This window comes from Lemur catta, chromosome 18 (genome assembly GCF_020740605.2).
Source record: "Lemur catta isolate mLemCat1 chromosome 18, mLemCat1.pri, whole genome shotgun sequence".
Classification (NCBI taxonomy): domain Eukaryota; kingdom Metazoa; phylum Chordata; class Mammalia; order Primates; family Lemuridae; genus Lemur; species Lemur catta.
The window spans coordinates 49,267,995-49,288,217 of record NC_059145.1 but is presented as its reverse complement, the minus strand read 5'-3'; the positions used below and the strand labels follow the sequence as shown (position 1 = coordinate 49,288,217).

The window sequence follows — 20,223 nt, the reverse complement described above, 5'->3', positions numbered from 1 at the left end:
CTGTTGGGACGAGACCCTGAAGCACCAGAGGCTCTTGGGGGCTGAGGGTCCCTCTGGGCTGGGGGCTGGAGGTGGGCATATGCTGCCACAGGTGCCCCCAAAAGACCCCAGGGACTTAGCACTGGGCAGATCCACCCCACCCACCACAGGAGTGGCTCCCTGCGGGTGAGCGCTATAGCCCCCCAGGAGAGGTCTCTTTCCCCTAAAAACTGTCAAAGGCGACAGCCTGACCATGGAGTGGGCAGGTGGGGGGCACAGAGATCCTCCCAGGAGAGGGCGAGTGCCTGGGTGGGTCCCCACTGTCACACCCCCCGGTGTGCATGTCCCATGTAGATGTCCCCATGTCCCATCCACCTGGGGGACAGCCAGTCTCTAGGTTCAGCCCCCACATGACAATGGGGAGAGGGTGTAGTTTCCAGGGAGGGTGACAGGGCCCCTACACACACACACACTGCAGTGCAGGGAACAAAGGGGAAAAGGCCCCGGGGGCCTGCCAGCATTTCCCTCCACCTTCCCCCCATCTAACCCCCCATCTGCACAAGAACCCAGCTTTAACAGGAGTGGGGGGCTCCCGACACAGGGCAGAGTCTCAGCTGGCATGTACCCCTGCTGACAGGTGGGCTCTGAGCTGCCCGCAAGGCCTCTGAGGGTGACTTCAGACCCCAGGGTCCCCTGGCACCTACTGCTCCAGGGGAAAACAAGACATAATATCTCTTTTCTCTCTTCCATGTAGTTTTCATCACTTCCAATGCCTAGAAGATTCCAGAGAAGCCAGCTAGGCTGTGTGGGTCTAGAAAAGAGGATTCTGGACTAAATATGGCCCAGGGAAACACAACAGTGGTTCTGCACAGAATGTTTTAGGGCATCCACGTGGCCAGGAGGGGTCCATTTGGTGAGCAGCACCAACGGTAAAATCACACCTGTGTGACCAGAGACTGTACCTGCCCCTCACTGAGCAAATTTTGGCTACCCCAATGTAATCCTCTCCCTTAACTGACTCTTGGACCTTTGGAGTTTCCCAGAAAAGATGGATTTTTTGCAAGAAAAAGGATTTGAGATTCTGATCAGCCAGGGAGTTTTGACCTGCTCCGTTTCCAACCTGAGCCGATTCACTCCTCCTTAGCCAACCTGGTGGTCCCCCGCTCCGGAGAGGTCACCATGTTGATACCGAACTTAGTGCGCACACCTGATGGGCACAGCGCACCACAGTCCAGAAGTCCTGGGCTCCAGCGATCCTCCCGCCTCAGCCTCCCGGGTAACTAGGACTGCAGGCGGCAGAGTTCCTGCCCCTGGACTCGCCACCCCCCACCCCCACCTGCCCGGGGACTTGCCAGCCCCCTCCCACCTGCCCCCGGACTCGCTACCCCCCCACACCTGCCCTGGGACTCACCACCCCCCTGACACCCGCCCTGGGACTCGCCATGCCCTCCCACATCTGCCCCGGGACTCGCCACGCCCCTCCCACCTGCCCCGGGAATCACCGCCCCCCCCCACTTCTCGCGGGCTCGCGGCCCCTCCCTGAAAGCCTGAGAGCTCCGCTAGTCGGAGATGGATTTGAGCAGCTGCTTTTCTCCATGTCTCTTCAATTAAAAATTCCTTCCTTACTTGGCAACCCTGGTCTCAATCATTGGATCTTTGTGCAAGGAGCAACTGGATCTAGACGCAAACCCCCTGCAGTGTGGACAACAGGAAGACTCTTCCAGAAGGTGCCATTGCTGCCAAGACCGCCAAGAAACCGCAGGGCCTGCACAAGTCCCAGGATCGGGACAGTGCACCCCGCGGGTGACGGAAAGAGCCGAAAGTTGGCGACAAAGGCCGGGGGACCACGGGAAGGGCCGAAGAGGTTTGGCGAAGAGAGCCAAAAGGCCTCAGGGAGGACCGAGTTACGACGGAGAGGGCCGAGGATGGACGGAAACCACCGAGGGTTGAGGAAGAGAGCCAAACGGCGGATGGGCGGCGGGGCCCTGCACCCAAAGCTCCGGGGATGCACAGAAAGAACGTAGGGAGGAAAGGAGAGTGGCCAGGGGGCCGGCAGCGATGAGGGAGGGGACGGTAAGGAGGGCTGCGGGGGTGGCGGGGAGGGAGTGACTGGGCGGGCCCAGGGTGACACGGATTTCGGCAGAGCGGTCGGAAGGGAGGGGGCGGCAAGGGGTCCTGGAGAGGGTGGCTGGGCAGGGCAGGAGTGACCAGCTGTGTGGGGTGGTGGGGGGTGACCCGCAGGGACTGACTGGGTAGGGGCCCGGGGCACAAGGCGGGCAGGGTGTGGCGGAACTGTAGGGAGAGCTGGAGGTGGGGGTTCTGGGAGGTGGGGAAGCGGTAGGGAGGGGGGTGGGCAGGAGGCAGTGACTGGACAGGGAGTAGGAGGAGACCAGGTGTGTGGGGTAGGGAGGAGCTCTAGGGAGGGCCGGAGGTGGGGGTTAAAGGAGGTGTGGAAGCTGTAGGGAGGGGGGGTGGCCCAGAGGGAGTGACCAGGAGGCAGAGAGCCCCACTCTCAGCCAGTGGGGTGCACACCCCTTGCACATCCCAGGCGGCTCCCTTGCCCAGGGCCCCTGCACTGACACAAGACTGTGTGAGGTGGGGAGGGGCCTGAGGCTACCTGCACGTTGCTCTTCTGAATTCAAGTGAAGTTTGGGGAAGACACTTGGATACAAAACAGGAGAGGAGCCCTTTTACCTACAGTTTTTGAGGTTTTTAACGCAACTCACTCCCCTCATTACAGCACATAGGGTAGATGTACCCACATTACACATGGGCGAGCTCAGGGGAGCTCATAGGAGACTTCAGGGTGGGAGACAGGAGCCTGGATGTGTCCAGAAATGACTGAGGCACACTGTGTGGGCAGAGAGAGCCAACCCTGGTGTCCTACCACCTTCCTCCTGTCACCTACAGCTTCCGCAGGAACTGCCTCCTGGCCCACAGCAGCAGAGACTCCAGCCATCACACACATGCTCCACACCTGACTGCGAGGAAGAGATGGAGAATAGCTGCTCCTCCCTTCCAGATCTGCCCAGGAATTCCAGTGGCCCCCTGCTCACCACTTAGTCCTGTACCCCCCCTGGGATGTGTAGGAGCCCGGGAGAAAAAGCCTTTTTAGATGCCCAGGCCAGCGAGTTCCTGGTCTCTTAGAGAAAAGGAAGAAAGACATGCATCAAGGTAAGCTAAGCGGCTGTCACAGCCGCCAGCCCATTGGGACTCCTGGAGAGCCACCAGATGATCTGTTGTGTGTAGGCCACTCCCACCTGGGATTTAGGGAACCTGGGATATCACACAAATGAGCCCTGGTCTGCAGGCCTGTCCCCCCAGGGATTTAGGGAATCTGGGACAACCCAACAGATGAGCCCCAATCTGTAGGCCAGTCTACCAAGGGATTTAGGGAGCCTGGGACAAGCCACAGATGAGCTGTGGTCTGTAGGCTACACCTCCTAGGGATTCAGGGAACCTGGTACAGCCCACAGATGAGCCCTGGTCTACAGGCCAGTCCCCCCAGTGATTTAGGGAACCTGAGACATCCCAAAAATGAGCCCTGGAATATGGACAGTCCCCCCAGGGATTCAGGGAACCTGGGACAGCCAACAGATGAGCTCCGATGTGCATGTGAGTCCCCCCCCAAGGATTTAGGGAATGTGGGACAGTCCACAGATGAGCCCTGGTCTGGAGGCCAGTCCACCCAGGGATTTAGGGAAACTGGGACATCCCAATAGATGAGCCCTAGTCTGTAGACCAGTCCTCCCTGGGATTTAGGGAACCTGGGACATCCCACAGATGAGCCCTGGTCTGTAGGCCACTCACCAACCTGGGATGTAGGGAACATGGGACAGTGCACAGATGAGCCCTGGTATGTACAACAGTGCCCCTCAGGAATTAAGGTAACCTGGAACATTCCACAGATGGACCCTGGTCTGTAAGCCAGTGTTCCCCAGGGATTTGGGAACCTGGAACAGCCCACAGAGGAGCCCTGGTCTGTAGGCCAGTCTCCCCCCACCCCCAGGGATTTAGGGAACCTGGGACATCCCACAGATGAGCTTTGGTCTGTAGGCCAGTCCCCGCAGGGATTTAGGGAAGCTGGGAAATCCCATAGTTAATCCCTAGTCTGTAGGCCAGTCCCCCCAGGGATTTAGGGAAGCTGGGACATCCCACAATTAATCCCTGCTCCTTAGGCCAGACTCCCCCAGGGATTTAGGGAACCCGGGAAAGCCTAGATATGATTCCTGGTCTGTAGATCCATGCCCCCAGGGATTTAGGGAACCTGGGATGTTCCACAGTTGGGCCTTGGTCTGTAGGCCCATCTCCCCCTGTGATTTAGAGAACCTGGGACATCCCACAGATGAGCCCTGCTGTGTAGGCCAGTCCCCCCAGGGATTTAGGGAACCTGGGACTTCCCACAGTTGAGCCTTGGTTTGTAGGCCAGTCCCCCCCCTGAAATTTAGAGAATCTGGGACATCCCACAGGTGAGCCCTGGTCTGTTCGCCAGTCACCCTTGGGATATAGCGAATTTCGGACATCCCACAGATGAGCCCTAGTCTGTATGCCAGTCACCACCTGGGATGTAGGGAACCTGAGACAGCCCACAGATGAGCCCTGGTATGTAGGCAAGTCATCCCCAGGAATTAAGGGAACCTGGAATATTCCACAGATGATCCCTGGTTTCTAGGACAGTGACGCCCAGGGATTTGGGAACCTGGGACAGCCCACAGGAAAAGCAAGGTAAGCAAGAGCAAGCATTGTTGTTCAGACTTAAGTGGTGCCCTTCCGCATTGCTAAGAATCCCTCATGATATAGTTATCCTTCTCTTCTTGGTATGAGAGGGAGACACCTTTACAAATGGAAGTAGGTCTCCTTCACAGATGTAAATTTCCCTGACAAAAAGGTAACTTCTGGCCTGTTTTCAGAGCTTCTCCTGGGTCTGCAGTGTTTCAAATTTATCAGCTCAAAATAATCTTTACGTTGGGCTGGGCATGTTGGCTCATGCCTATGATCTCAACATTTTGGGAGGCCAAGGCAGGAGGCTCCGTGGAGCCCAGGAGTTCAAGACCAGCTGGGGCAATACAGCAAGGACCCATCTGTACACACACATAAAAAATTATTTGACAGTGGTGGCTCATGCTTGTAGTCCCAGCTACTTGGGAGGCTGAGGATGGCTTCAGCCTAGAAGTTCAAGGTGGCAGTGATCTGTGTTCATGCCACTGCACTCCCACATGGGTGACAGAGACCGTGTCCAAAACAATAACAACAAGAAAAAGAGCTATATCTTGGGGTGGCATATTCTAGTCTTCTACGCTGGCTTCCAAAGTGACTGTGTACCATTATGCATTCTACCAGCAATGAATGAGAATTCCTGCCTTTCCTCCAGCAATGGTTTGTCCTTTTTTTTTTTTTTTAAAGAGTTTAGTCATTCTAGGACGCGTGCTGTGGTATCTCATTGCTGCTGTAATCTGCTGTTTCCTAATGATATATGATGCTGACCATCGTCTTTTATGATTATTTGCCATCTATGTATCTTCTTTGGTCAGGTGTGTGTTGAGATCTGTACCCCTTTGTAGTCAGGGTGTTTGTCTTCTTATTGTTGAGTTTTAAGAATTCTTTTTATATGTAGAATATGAATTATTCCTCCGGTATGTATTTTGCACATATTTCTTATCATTCTGTGGTTTGTCTTTTTATTCTCTGAACTTGGTCTTTCACAGAGTATAAATATTGAATGTTATCAAAGCCATGGTATTATTTTTTCTGTTGTGGATGAGATTTTTGTTGTTGTTGTTGTGTGTTAAAACCCATCACCAAACCCAAGGCCACGTAAATTTTCTTCTGTGTTTCTTTTCCGAATCTTTAAAGTTTTGCATTATAGTTGAAGTCTGAGGACGATTTTGAATGAATTTTAATATCAGTTGTAAAGTTTATATTTACACTTATTTCATTCCACATGTTTTCCTCTTAATTGTTCCCTCCCTCATGGTTTTTCTGAAAGACACAGGACAGTGAACCCATCTGAGTTTGAATTTCCAGATCCTGCCTCCGAAGACGCTGGACTCGGAATTTAACTGGTTCCCCAGCAAGGCCAGGAGGGAGTGCTCGCCACCGTCCCCCCCCATGAGCACCGAGGGCTTCCGTGCCTGGGCCGGCCGGCAGGGGGTGGAGCGCCCGTCATGCCCTGCGGCTTTGCACGGGGTGTTGCACCTGGCGTGAGAGGATACAGTGCCGCCATGTTAGCGTCGCCCCACAGGAGCTGTTTCTGTGCCGCCTGCCGGCCTGGCCTCAGACCAGAGCGAGTGCGACCTCTTTGTCCTCACTCAGACGTGAGGCCCTGAGGGTGAGTTCAACCTTCCTGTCTGAGCCCCAAGGGCACCGCCTTCCTGTCCTCAGCCGGGCCGGTCCTCAGAGACGCGGGAGGGGCTCCGTGTAGACATTTGGAAATGGGGTACCCACAGTTTCCATCACACTGAGGTCCCCCACGCCCAGGACGTGGTGGCCGCGGGTGTGACGTCCACGCGGTGGCCTCTCCACCCTAATTGGGTATCAGATTTTGAGCTGGACGTGGGTCTGGCTCAGCCTCTGTGAGAGAGTTCGTTGTCATCTCTGTTTCACTGCCAGGGTGTTCAGGTGGTTGTTCACAAACGTAGTTTCCTTACAGTAATTTCCTCCTTCCAGGGAATGTGCCATCGCAGTGGAAAGTCCTCTGTGTCCTGCCTTCAGAGTCTCAAGCGTCATTGCTGTGTGAGGTCTGCTACTTCACGGTAAGTACTCCCGTGTGTTTTACTGTGTGTTTTGCAGCAGCCACATGCTCCCAGGTCATCACCGTTAACCCCGAATCAGGAAAAACACCTTTCTCCCTGACAATCCAATCCACCAGGCCCGCTTCACCGCCTTCCCCAAGTGGGAGAAAAATGTTTCTTTCCCTTCGGTTCCAGTTTTCTTTTTCTGGAACTGTTTCTGAGAGTATCCCTCAGTTTCCCAGCCTTGGCAGATCTAAAGAGCAGAGATGACTCCAAGGTGGGTGTGGGCAGCGCTTCCTCCTGAGCAGCACAGGACTGCCATGGCTTGTAGACCCTGGGCAGTCTACCCCAGCTGCCTGCAGTCTACTCTGCTTTCATTTTTAGGTGCACAGAAGGCTTTTGGTGTCTCGGGTCTTTTATTCGTGTTCTGTCAACCTGTCCACACATAGGACACCCTTAGCAAATTTTCTAAGACTTTGCCTAGCTAGACCCTTAAAGTCACAGCAGTTTGTAATATCTAACAGTAGAAAAAGTGGATGATGTGATTTTTCAAAAGACAAAAAGGTTTCTCTTTTTCTTTCATTCTTTTGAGACAGAGTCTCGCTGTGTTGCCCGGGCTGGAGTGCCATGGCATCAGCCTAGCTCACAGCAACCTCAAACTCCTGGGCTCAAGCCATCCTTCTGCCTCAGCCTCCCAAGTATCTGGGACTACAGGCATGTGATACCATACCCGGCTAATTTTTTCTATATATTTTTAGTTGTCCAGCTAATCTTTTTCTGTTTTTAGTTGAGATGGGGTCTTGCTCTTGCTCAGGCCGGTCCCGAACTCCTGAGTTCAAATGATCCACCCACCTCGGCCTCCCAGAGTGCTAGGGTTATAGGCATGAGCCACCGCTCCCGGCCACCCCCCCCAAAATTATTATTTGATATATCATGTGTAAGAATCACCTTCGATTTATATATATACCAAGGAAATAGTAGCTAAACACAGAGTTCGTATTTGGGATAATCAGTATAGAAAAATTAAATCTCACTGCCAAAGGAAAGGCAAATGGCCCAGTTGATCATGGAAACTTCATGAGAGTTTACTGAACCACATATTACTTTACTGTAATTCTCTAGCTGTGTGTGTGCACATGTGTGTGCACACCAGTTGCAAGGTATCTCAAGTTTGCACACTTATGTTTACATCACCAATCGATATAGTTAAATGATAAAGTCCTAGTCCATATTATGACAATGTATATAAATATTTGAAAGGACCTTTTAAAATTTCACCATTTTTACCACTTATGAATATATAATTCAGTGGAGTGTCATACATTGCCCATGTTGTGCCACCATGTATTTATTAATAGTTCCAAATTTTTTTTCTTCCGCTGAAGGAAACTCAAAGCCCGTTATGAAGTCACTTACGTTTCCCTGTCCCCCAAGTCCCTGGCAAGCACTAATCTATTTTTCATCGCCATGGATTTGCCTGCTCTGGACATTTCATACAAATGGATTCATACAATATGTCACCTTTTGTGTCTGATTTCTTTCACTTAGGACATTTTTGAGGTTCATCCATGTTGTGATATACATCAGTACTTCATTCCTTTTTTCTGTATGATTAAATACATACAGCATTCATCATTCTTTTTTTTTTTTTTTTTGTTTTTGAGACAGAGTCTCGCTTTGTTGCTCGGGCTAGAGTGAGTGCCATGGTGTCACCCTAGCTCATAGCAACCTCAAACTCCTGGGCTTAAGCGATCCTATTGCCTCAGTCTCCAGAGTAGCTGGGACTACAGGCATGCGCCATGATGCCCGGCTAATTTTTTCTATATATATTTTTAGTGGTTCAGATAATTTTTCTTTCTATTTATAGTAGAGATGGGGTCCTGCTCAGGCTGGTCTCAAACTCCTGACCTCAAGCAATCTACCCGCCTCAGCCTCCCAGAGGGCTAAAATTACAGATGTGAGCCACCTCACCTGGCCTAGCATTCACCATTCTTAAGTGCACACTTTAGTGGCATAAACCACATGCACATTGTTGCGTAACCATCACCACCATCCATCTGCAGAATTTCTTTCATCTGCCCCAAGTGGAACCCTGTACTCGTTAAACACCCACTTTGTATTTTCTCTTCTCCAAGCCCCTGGAAACTACTCCAGCTACCTCATAAGTAGAGCATACTCTATTTGTCGTTGTGTGCCTGGGTTGTTTCACTTAGCATGATGTCATTACGTAAGTCAGAATTTCCTCATTTTTAAGGCTGAGTTATATTTCATTGTGATGGATGGACCACATTTTATTTTTCTACTCATCTCTCAGTGGACACTTGTATTGCTTCCACCTTTTGGCACAGTGAATAATGCTGCCATGAATGTGGGTGTTCAAGTCCCTGTTTTCAGTTCTTTTCAGTATATACCCAGAAGTGGAATCACTGTGTTGTAAGTGAATTCCATGCTTAATTTTTGAGGTACCGCCATATTGTGTTCCATAACAACTGCTCCCTTTCAGTTTTCTCTTTCCTTTTTATGGCTGAATAATATATCAGGTTATGATATACCTAATTTTGCTTATCCATCCATCTGTTGATGGACGTTTGGGTTGTTTGCACCTTTCAGCTATTGTGAACAGGGCTGTTATAAATATTCATGTATAAGTTCTTGTTTGAACACTTGTTTTCTAATCTTTGGAGTATGTACCTTGGAATGGAATTGTTGAGCTATGGTAATTCTGCATGTAAATTTTTGAGGGAAGATTCAACTAGTTTACACAGCCTGTACCATTTTATACTTCTACAAGCAGTGTTTAAGGGTATCCAGGTTTTCTGTATCCTTGCCAACAGATATCTTTAATTTTTTTTAACAATAGCCTTTCAAGCGTATGTGAGTGGGTATGTCATTGTGGTGTGAATTTGAATTTCAGATGACCTGTGACCTGGGCATGGACTCTGAGCAGGGCCAGTTGTTTCTGTCAGGACGACCTGTGATCCTGGCCTGGACTCTGAGCAGTCACAGTTGGTGGAGTCCATGAGGACAACCTGCGACATTGGTGCAGATTCTGTGCAGGCACAGTTTCTGGTGTCTGTCAGGGAGTGATCAGGAGGTGGGGGGTCCCCACTCTCAACCATGGGGTGTGCACCCTTGCACATCCTGGGCTGCTCCCTTGCCCAGGGTGACTGCAGTGACACAGGACTGTGTGACGTTGGGACGGCCTGGGGGTTCCATGCAGGTTGCTCTTCCAAATTCAAGTGAAGTTTGGGGAAGACACTTGGATACAAAACAGGAGAGGGGCCTTTTTACCTACAGTTTTTGAGGTTTTTAACGCAACTTGTGTCTCTCAGTACAGAACATAGGGTACATGTAGGCACATTAGAGACGGGTGAGCTTAGAGTAGCTCACAGGAGTGAGACGTCAGGGTGGGAGACAGGAGCTTGTATGTGTCCAGAAATGACTGAGGCACCTTTTGTGGGCAGAGAGAGTCAACCCTGGATTCCTAGCGCCTTCTTACTGCCTCCCACAGCTCCCGCTGCAACCACCTCCTGGCCTACAGCAGGAGGGGCTCCGGCCATCACACACACACTCCACACCTGATAACGAGGAAGACATGGGTAATGGCTGCTCCTCCCTTCCAGGTCAGCGCAGGAATTCCAGTGGCCCTCTGCTCATCACTGAGTCCTGTCCCCACCCTGGGATGTGCAGGAGCCAGGGAGAAAAAGCCTTCTTAGATGCCCTGCCCACCGAGTTCCTGATCTCTTACAGAAAAGGAAGAAAGACATGCATTAAGGTAACCTAAGTGGCTGTCACAGTCGCCCACAAATTTGGACTGCTGGGAGAGTCTCCAGATGTTCTGTGGTCCATAGCCCAGGTACCCCAGGTATTTAAGCACGCTGGGACATCCCACACATGAGCCCTGGTCTGTAGCCCAATTCTGCCAAGGTGATTTAGGAAACCTGATACTTCGCATAGATGAGCCGTGGTCTGTAGACCAGTCCCTCCAGGGATTTAGGGAACTGGGACAGCCCACAGAGGAGCCCTTGTCCTTAGGCCAGTGCCACCAAGGGATTTAGGGAACCTCAACAGCCTAGAGATGAGCCCTGGTCTGTGTACAGGTACCTCCAGGGGTTTAAGGAACCTGGGACAGCCCACAGACCAGCCCTGGTTTGTAGACCAGTCCCACCAGGGATTTAGGGAACCTGGGAAATTCCACAGATGAGCCCTGGCCTGTAGATGAGTCCACCCAGGAATTTAGGGACCTGGGACATCCCACAGATGAGTCCTGGTCTGCAGGGCAGTCCCTTCAGGGATTTAAGAAACCTGGGACATTGCAAGATGAGCCCTGGTGTGTAGGCCAGTCCCCTGAGAAATTTAGGGAACATGCGAAATCCTGCAGATGAGCCCTGGTCTGTAGGCCTGACCTCCGAGGGATTTAGGGAACCTGGAACATCCCAGAGCTATGCCTTGATTTGTAGGCCAATACCCCAGGGATTCAGTGAACCTGTGATATCTGAATACATGAGCCCTGGTCATAAGGCCAGTCCCTCCAGAAATTTGGGGAACCTGGGACATCATACAGATGAGCCCTGGTCTCTAGGCCAGTTCTGCCAGGGATTTAGGGAACATGGGACATCCCAGAGTTAAATCCTAGTCTGTAAGATAGTACCCCAGGGATTTAGGGAACCTGGGACATCCCACACCTGATCCTGGGTCTGTTCACCAGACCCCCAGGAGTTTGGGGGAACCTGGGAAACCTCTGGTTTGTGGACCAGTCCCCCCAGGCATTTAGGGAACCAGGGACATCCCACAGATTAGCCCTGGTGTGTAAATCAGTCCCCAAGGGGTTTGGGCAACCTGGAACAGCCCACAACTGAGCCCTGGTCTGTAGGCCAGCCCCCCCAGGGATTTAGGGAACCTGCGACAGCCCACAGAGGAGCACTGCTCTGTAGGCCAGCCTCCCAGTGATTCAGGGAACCTGGGACAGCCCACTGATGAACCCTGGTGTGTAGGTCAGACTGCTCCAGGAATTTACATAACGTAGGACATCCCAAAGATCAGCCCTGGTCTTTATGCCAGTCTGCCCCAGGGATTAGGGAACCTGGGACATCCCACAGATGAGCCCTGGTCTAGAGTCCTATCCCACACAGGGATTTAGTGAACCTGGGACATCCCACAGATCAGCCCTGGTCTGGAGTTTTGTCCCCCCAGGGATTTAGGAAATCTAGGACATCCCAACGGATGAGCCCTGGTTTGTAGGTCAGACCCCAAGTGATTTCAGGAATGTAGGACAGCGCACAGATGAGCCCTGGTCTGTAGGCCAGTTCCCTGAGGGATTTAGGGAACTTGGGAGAGCCCACAGTTGAGCCCTGATCAGTAGACAGTCCCCCAGCAATTTTGGCAACCAGGGACACCCCACAGAGGATCCCTGGTCTGTGGGCCAGTCCTCCCAGGGATTTAGGTAACCTGAGACAGCCTATAGATGAGACCTGGTGTCTAGATCGGTATGTGGAGGGATTTAAGGACCTGGGATATCCCACAGATGAGCCCTGATCTGTAGGGCAGTTCCCACCCAGGGATTTAGGAAACATGGGACATTCCACAGATGAGCCCTGGTCTGGAGTCCTGTCCCCCCTAGGGATTTAGGAAATCTGGGCATCCCAACAGATGAGCCCTGCTGTGTAGGCCAGAACCCAAGGGATTTAGGGATACTGGGACATCTCGCAGATGAGCTCTGGTCTGTAGGCTGGTTTCCCCAGGGATTTAGGGAACCTGGTACAGCCCAGAGATGAGCCCTGGTCTGTAGTACAGTCCCCCTAACAGATTTACAGAACTGGCAACAGTCCACAGATGAGCCCTGGTCTGTAGACCAGTCCTTAAAGGGATTTAGGGAACATGGGACATCCCACAGATGATCTCTGGTCTGTAGGCTACTCCCCCCAGGGATTTAGGGAACCTGAGACATCCCACAGATGAGTCCTGTACTCTAGGCCAGTCTTCCAAGGGATTTAGGGAGACTGGCACACCCAACAAATGAGCCCTGGTCTGCAGACCAGTCACCCCAGTTATGTACGGAACCTTGGACATCCCACAGATGATCCCTGGTCTGTAGGCCAGTCCTTGCAGTGATTTAGGGAACCTGGGAAATCCCATAAATGAGCCTTGGTCTATAGACAGTCCCCTCAGGGATTTGGGGAACTTGGGACACCCCATAGATGAGCTCTGGTGTGTAGGTCAGACCCCCTCAAGTATTTAAGGAACCTAGGACATCCCACAGATGATCTCTGGTTTTTAGGTCAGTCCTCCCAGGGATTTAGGGAACTTTGGATTGCCCACAGTTGAGGCCTGGTATGTAGACAGTCCCTCAGTGATTTCGGCAATGTGGGACACATTAAAGATGAGCCCTGGTCTCCTGACTAGTCTCTCCAGGGACTTAGTGAACCTGTGACAGGCCACAGATGAGCCCTGGTCTACAGACAGTCCCTCCAGGGATTTAGGGAACCTGGGACATCCCACAGACTAGCCCTGGTTTGTAGACCAGTTATCAAAGGTATTTGGGAAACCTTGGACATTTCACAGATGAGCTCTGGTCTGTAAGCCAGTCCCTCCAGTGATTTAGGGAACCTGGGACATACCACAGATGAGCTCTGGTCTGTGAGCCAGTCCCTCCAGTGAATTAGGGAACCTGGGACAGCCCACAGATGAGCTCTGTTGTGTAGGTTGGTCCCCCCTCAAGGATTTAGGGAACGTAGGAAAGCCCACAGATGAGCCCTGGTCTGTAGGACAGTCCACCCCAGGGATTTAGGGAACCTGGGACACCCCACCAAGGAGCCCTGGTGGGTAGGCCAGTCCCCCCTGGATATTAGGGAACTTGGGACAACTCTGGTCTGTCATCTAGTCCCCCCAGGGATTTAGGGAAACTGGGACATCCCACACATGAGCCCGTGTCTGTAGACCAGTCCTTCCGAGGATTGAGGGAACCAGGGACAGTGCACAGATGAGCCTGTGGATTTAGGGAACCTGGGACATCCCACAGATGATCCCTGGTCTGTAGGACAGTCCTCTTTGGGATATGGGGAATCTGGGACATCCCACTTATGAGCCCTGGTCTGTAGACCAGTAACTCAAGGGATTTAGGGAACATGGGACATACCACAGATGATCCCTGGTTTGTAGTCCCGTCCCTCTAGGGATTTAGACAACTTTGGAGAGTCCACAGATGACCTCTGCTCTGTAGACAGTCCCCCAGCGATTTCAGCAACCTGGGACACCACACAGATGAGCCCTGTTCTGTAAACCAGTCACCCCAGGGACTTAGGCAAACTGTGACAGGCCACAGATGAGCCCTGGCCTACAGACAGTCTCTCCAGGGATTTAGGCAACCTGGGACATCCCACTGATGAGCCCTGGCTAATAGGCCAGGCCCCCTTGGTATTTAGGGAAGCTGTGACAGCCAACAGATGAGCCTGGTCTGTAGGCCAGTTTACCCCAGGGATTTACAGAATCTGGCACAGCCCACACATCAGCTGTGGTGTGTAGGCTAGTCCCCTCAGTGATTTAGGGAACATAGCACAGCCCTCAGATGAGCCCTGGTTTGTAGGCCACTCCCCAACAGGGATTTAGGGAACCTGGGACAGCCCATAGATGAGCTCTGGTCTGTAGATTGGTACACCAAGGGATTTAAGGACCTGGGATATCCCACAGATGAGCCCTGGTCTGTAGGGCAGTTCCCACCCAGGGATTTAGGGAACATGGGAGATCCCACAGATGATCCCTGGTCTGTAGGACAGTCCTCTTTGGGATATGGGGAATCTGGGACATCCCACAGATGAGCCCTGGTCTGTAGGCCAGTTCCCCGCATGGATTTAGGGTCACGGGACATCCAAGAATTAATCCCTGGTCTGTAGGCCAGTACCTGAGGAATTCTGGGAATGTAGGACAGCCCACAGATGATCCCTGGTCTGCAGGACAGTTCTCTTTGGGATATGGGGAATCTGGGACATCCCACAGATGCGCCCTGGTCTGTAGGCCAGTCCCTCCAGGATTTTGGGAAGCTGGGACATCCCACAGATGTGCCCTGGTCTGTAGGCCAGTCTTGCAAGGGATTTAGGGAGCCTCGGACATACCACAGATGAGCCCTGGGCCATAGGCCAGTCCCCCCCTTGGATTTAGGGAACCTGGTAGAGCCCACAGATGAGCCCTGGTCTGTAGGCCAGTTCCCTGCATGGATTTAGGGTCACGGGACATCCAAGAATTAATCCCTGGTCTGTAGGCCAGTACCTGAGGAATTCTGGGAATGTAGGACAGCCCACAGATGAGCCCTGGTCTGTAGGCCCGTCCTCTCCAGGGATTCAGGGAACCTGGGACCGCCCACAGAGGAGCTGTGCTCTGTAGCCAAGTCCCGCCAGGGATTTAGGCACTTGGGACAGTTCTGTTCTGTAGGCTAGTCCCCCCAGAGATTTAGAGAACCTGGGAAAGCCCACAGATGAGCTCTGCTGTGTAAGTCAGTACCCCCTCAAGGATTTAGGGAACCTAGGACAGCCCACAGATAATCCCTGGTGTGTAGGCCAGTCCCTCGCTGGGATTTAGGGAACCTGGGACAGCCCACTGAAGAGCCCTGCTCTCCAAGTCAGGCCACCCCAAGGATTTAGGGAACCTGGGACATCCCACAGATGAGCCCTGGTGAGTAGGCCAGTCTTCCCCAGGGTTTCAGGGAACTGGGCTAGCCCACAGAGGAGCCCTGGTCTGTAAATCAGTCCCCAAGGGATTTGGGCAACCTGGGACATCCCGCAGTTGAGCCTTTGTCTGTACACCAGTCCCCCCCTGTGATTTAGGGAACCTGGGAGAGCCCATAAATGAGCCCTGGTTCATAAGCCTGTCCTCTCCAGATGTTTAGGGAATCTTGGACCTCCCACAGAGGAGCCCTTAGATGCAGGCCAGTCCCCACAGCGATTTAGAGAACCTGGGACAGCCCACAGATGAGCCCTGGTGTGTAGGTCAGAGCCCCCCAAGTATTTAGGGTACCTGGGACAGCCCATAGATGAGCCTTGGTCTGTAGGCCAGTTCTCCTTGGGATGTAGGGAAACTGGGACCTCCCACAGATGAGCCCTGTTTGTGTAGGCCAGTCCCCTGAGGAATTTAGGGAACATGGGACATCCTGCAGATGAGCCCTTGCCTTTTGACCAGTCCCCCCAGGGATTCGGGGAACCTGGGACATGCCACAGATAAGCCCTGATCTTTAGGCCTGTCCACCCCAGGGATTTAGGGAACTGGGACAGCCCACAGATGAACCCTGGTGTGTAAATCAGTCCTCAAGGGGTTTGCGCAAGCTAGGACAGGCCACGCCTGAGCCCTGGCCTGTAGGACTGTCCCCCCTTGAATTTAGGCAACCTGGGACAGCCCACATATGACCCTGGTCTCTATCCCTGTCCCCCCAGTAATTTAGGTAACCTGGGATAACCCACAGAGGATCCCTGGTGGTAGGCCAGGCCTCCAGGGATTTAGGGAATGTGGGACTGCCGCAATGAGCCCTGCTTTGTAGGCCAGTCCCCCCCCCTTGGGATTTACAAAATGTGGGACAGCCAACAGATGAGGTCTGGTCTGTAGGCCAGGCCCCCAGGGATTTAGGGAACCTGGGATATCCCATGGATGAGCCCTGGTCTGTAGGCCAGTCCCCCCAACATTTAGGGAACCTGAGACTGTGTACAGATGAGCCCTGTTCTATTGGCCAGGCCTTCCTGGGATTTAGGGAACCTGGGACACACCACAGATGAACCCTGGTCTGGAGGCCTGTGCCCCCCCAGGGATTTAGGGAATCTGGGACATCCCAACAGTTGAGCCCTGGTCTGTATGCCAGACCCCAAGGGATTTAGGGAACCTGATATAGACCAGAGATGAGCCTTGGTCTTCAGCCAGTCCCTTCCAGGGACTTAGGGAACCTGACACAGCCCACAGATGAGCCCTGCTCTGTAGGTCAGTTCCCACCTCTGGGATTTAGAGAACGTTGGACAGCCAACAGATGAGCCTTGGTGGGGCTGCCGTGTCCTGCGTGAGGAGTGGGGACTCATTCCCTGCTTGAGGGAAGGAGGGGCTAACACATCCCACCCACTGTTAGAAGAGGTGGGGCCACAACACGGTGCTTGAGAGGAGACAGGGACCCTTGCCCAGAGTCATAGGAGGTTTAGCCAAGGCACTCTCAACACCCTTAGAACGGGCAGGGCTGTCGCGCCCTGCATGGGGGAGATGGGATGGCCACGCCCTATGGGGGAGGAGCCAGGGCTCCTGAGCCAATCCTGGGAGTAAGTGGGGCAGGGATTCCCCGTGGAAGAGGAGGTGGGGCCCCATATCCTGCATGAGAGGAGGTGAGGGCCTGAATAGTGTGTGAGAGGAGAGGGAGCCTGTGTCCTGCATGAGGGTGGAAGGGGCCAACACATCCCACCCACTGTTAGAAGAGGCAGGGACACAATGCCCTGCTTGAGAGGAGCAGGGGCCTCTTGGCCTCAGTGAGAGGGGGTTTATGTAATGCACTCCCCCATCGTTAGAGCAGGCGGGGCTGCCGCGCCCTGCATGGGGGGAGGTGTGATGGCCATGCCCTATGGGGGAGGAGCTGGGGCTCCTGAGCCATGCCTGGGAGGAATTCGAGCCCCTATGCCTGACCAGAGAGGACATGGTTCCTCGTACCTTGCATTAGCATGTAGGGACCCGTATCGTATGTGACAGGAGGGGGAGCCCTGTGCCTGCATTCGAGGGGGTGTGGCACCTTCGAACTGGTTGATATGAGGCGGCCCTCCCTGCCCTGTGTGAGAGGAGGTGGGGTTGCTGTGTCCTGCGTGAGGAGAGGAGGGGCCAATGCACTTCCCCCCACAGAAGAGGAGGGCCCCCGTGCCCTGCATCAGAGGCGGTGCTGCCATGTCCTGCCTGAGAGGAGGCCATGCACCTGCGCCCTGCTTGACAGGAGGCGGCCCTCTGTGCCCTGCCTGAGAGGAGCGGGGGCCAATGCATCCCACCCACTGTTAGAAGGGGCGGGGTCACAAGGCCTTGCTTGAGAGGAGGCGGGGCCCCTTGCCCAGAGTGATAGGAGGTTTATCCAATGCACCCCCCGACCCCCCTACCCCAGCCATTAGAGCAGGCAGGGCTATCGCTACCTGCATGAGGGGAGGTGGGATGGCCACTCCCTATGGGGGAGGATCCAGGACTCCTCAGCCAATCGTGGGAGGAAGTGGGGCCCCCATGGCCCACGGAAGAGGAGGTAGTGCCCCATACCCTAAATGGGAGGAGTTCGGGGCCCTCATCCAGCGGGAGAGGTGGTGGGGCCAATGCATCCCACCCACTGTTAGAGGAGGTGGGGCCACAATGCCCTGCTTGAGAGGAGGCATGGGCCCTTGCCCAGAGTGACAGGAGGTTTACCTAATGCACTCCCGCTTTGTTAGAGCAGACCGGGCTGTCACGCCCTGCGTGAGGGGAGGTGTGATGTCCACGCCCTGTGGGAGCGGAGCCAGGGCTCCTGAGCCATGCCTGGGAGGAATTGGGGCCCCTATGCCCGACGGGAGAGGAGGTGAGCGCTCGAATCATGTGTGAGAGGTTGGGGAGCCCTGTGCCTGCATCAGAGGGGTTGTGGCACCTGCAAACTGGTTGATATGAGGCGGCCCGCCGTGTCCTGCGTGAGAGAAGGTAGAGTTGCTGTGTCCAGCGTGAGGAGAGGAGGGGCCAATGCGCCCTCCCCCACAGAAGAGGAGGGGCCTCGTGCCCTGCAACGAGGAGGCGGTGCCGCCAAGCCCTGCATGACAGGATGCGGGGCACCTGGGCCATGCTTGACTGAAGGCAGCTCTCCGTGCCCTTCGTGAGAGGAGGTGGGGTGGTTGTGCCCTGCGTGAGAGGAGGAGGGGCCAAGGCGCCCCCCCCACAGAAGAGGAGGGGCCCCGTGCCCTGCATCAGAGGAGGGCGGGGACTCTGCCCTCTGTGAAAGGAGACGATGACGCACCAACGCCCTGCTTGACAGGAGTCGGCCCCCTGTGTCCTGCGTGGGAGGAGGTGGGGCCAACGCGTCCCACCCACTGTTAGAAAGGGCGGGGTCATAACGTCTTGCTTGAGAGGAGGTGGGGCCCCTTGTCAAAAGTGAGAGGAGGTTTTGCCAATGCACCCCCCACCACAACCATTAGAGCAGGTGGGGATGCCCCGCTGTGCATGAGGGGAGTTGGGATGGCCACGACCTATGGGGGAGGAGCCGGGACTCCTAAGCCAATCCTGGGAGGCAGTGTGGACCCATGCCCCACGGATGAGGAGGTGGGGGACCAAATGCAGTCTGAGAGGAGGTGGGCCTTCCGTGCCCTGTGTGGGAGGAGGCGGGACTAATGCGTCCCACCCACTATTGGAGGAGGCGGGGCCCCTTGCCCAGAGTGAGAGGAGGTTTATGCCATGCAACACCCCCACTGTTAGAGGAGGGGGGTTGTTGTTCCCTGCTTGATGGGAGGTGGGATGGCTACACACTGTGGAGGAGGAGCCGAGACTCCTGAGCCAATCCTTGGAGGAAGTGGGGCCCCCATGCTCCAAGGAAGAGGAGGTGGGGCCCTGTACCCTACATGAGAGGTGGTGTGGTCCCAAATGTAGCCTGAGAGGAAGTGGGCCTGCCGTGCCCTGCATGAGAGGAGGCGGGGCCCCTTGCCCGGAGTGAGAGGAGGCTTAGCCCATGCATCCCCCCCCACCACCATTAGAGCAGGTGGGGATGCCCCGCTGTGCATGAGGGGAGGTGGGATGTCCACACCCTATGGGGGAGGTGCAGGGAATCCTTAGCAATCCTGGGAGGAAGTGTGGCCTCCATGTCCCCCCCGGAAGAGGAGTGGGGGTGCCCCTTGCCCTACATGAGTGGGGGCTCAAATCCAGCGTGACAGGACGTGCGGCTGCCGTGCCCTCCGTAAGAGGATGGGAGGCCCCTTGCTTACAATGAGAGGAGGTTAAGCCAATGCACCCCCCCCATTGCTAGAGCAGATGGTGCTGTCACGCCCTGCATGAGGGGAAGTGGGATGGCCACGCCCTATGGGGGAGGTGCAGAAACTCCTGAACCAATCCTGGGAGGAAGTGGGGGCCCCCATGCTCCGTGGAAGAATAGGTGGGGCCCCGTACCCTATATGAGAGGAGGTGGGGGCCAGAATCCTGCATGAGACGACTAGTGGGTGCCGTGTAATGCATGAGAGGAAAAGGGGCCATTGCGTCCCACCCACTGTTAGAGGACGTGGGGCCTCAATGCCCTGTTTGAGAGGAGGCAGGCCCCTTGCCCAGAGGGAGAGGTGGTTTAGCCTATGCACCACCTCCACTATTAGAGCAGGTGGGGCTGCCAGGCCCTACATGAGGGGAGGTGGGATGGCCAGGTCATATGGGGGAGAAGCCGGGACTCCTGAGCCAATGCTGGGAGGAGGTGGAACCTTCATGCCCAGCGGAAGAGGAGCTGGGGCTGCTGTTTCCTGCGTGAGTGGAGGAAGGGCCAACGCTTCCCACCCACTGTGAGAGGATGTGGGGTCACAACGCCCTGCTTGAG

The 20,223-nt window shown here is 54.4% G+C and overlaps 1 long non-coding RNA gene across 1 annotated transcript in view; it reads left to right on the top strand.

Annotated features, from left to right (window-relative positions):
- Window positions 1-1,959: 1,959 nt before the first annotated feature.
- LOC123623579 overlaps window positions 1,960-20,223 on the top strand; it is a 77,631-nt gene continuing 59,367 nt past the window's right edge. The window contains exons 1-2 of the long non-coding RNA XR_006729914.1: window positions 1,960-2,052; window positions 2,890-3,153. This is a non-coding gene — a long non-coding RNA (uncharacterized LOC123623579). The remainder of the gene's footprint in view (window positions 2,053-2,889; window positions 3,154-20,223) is intronic.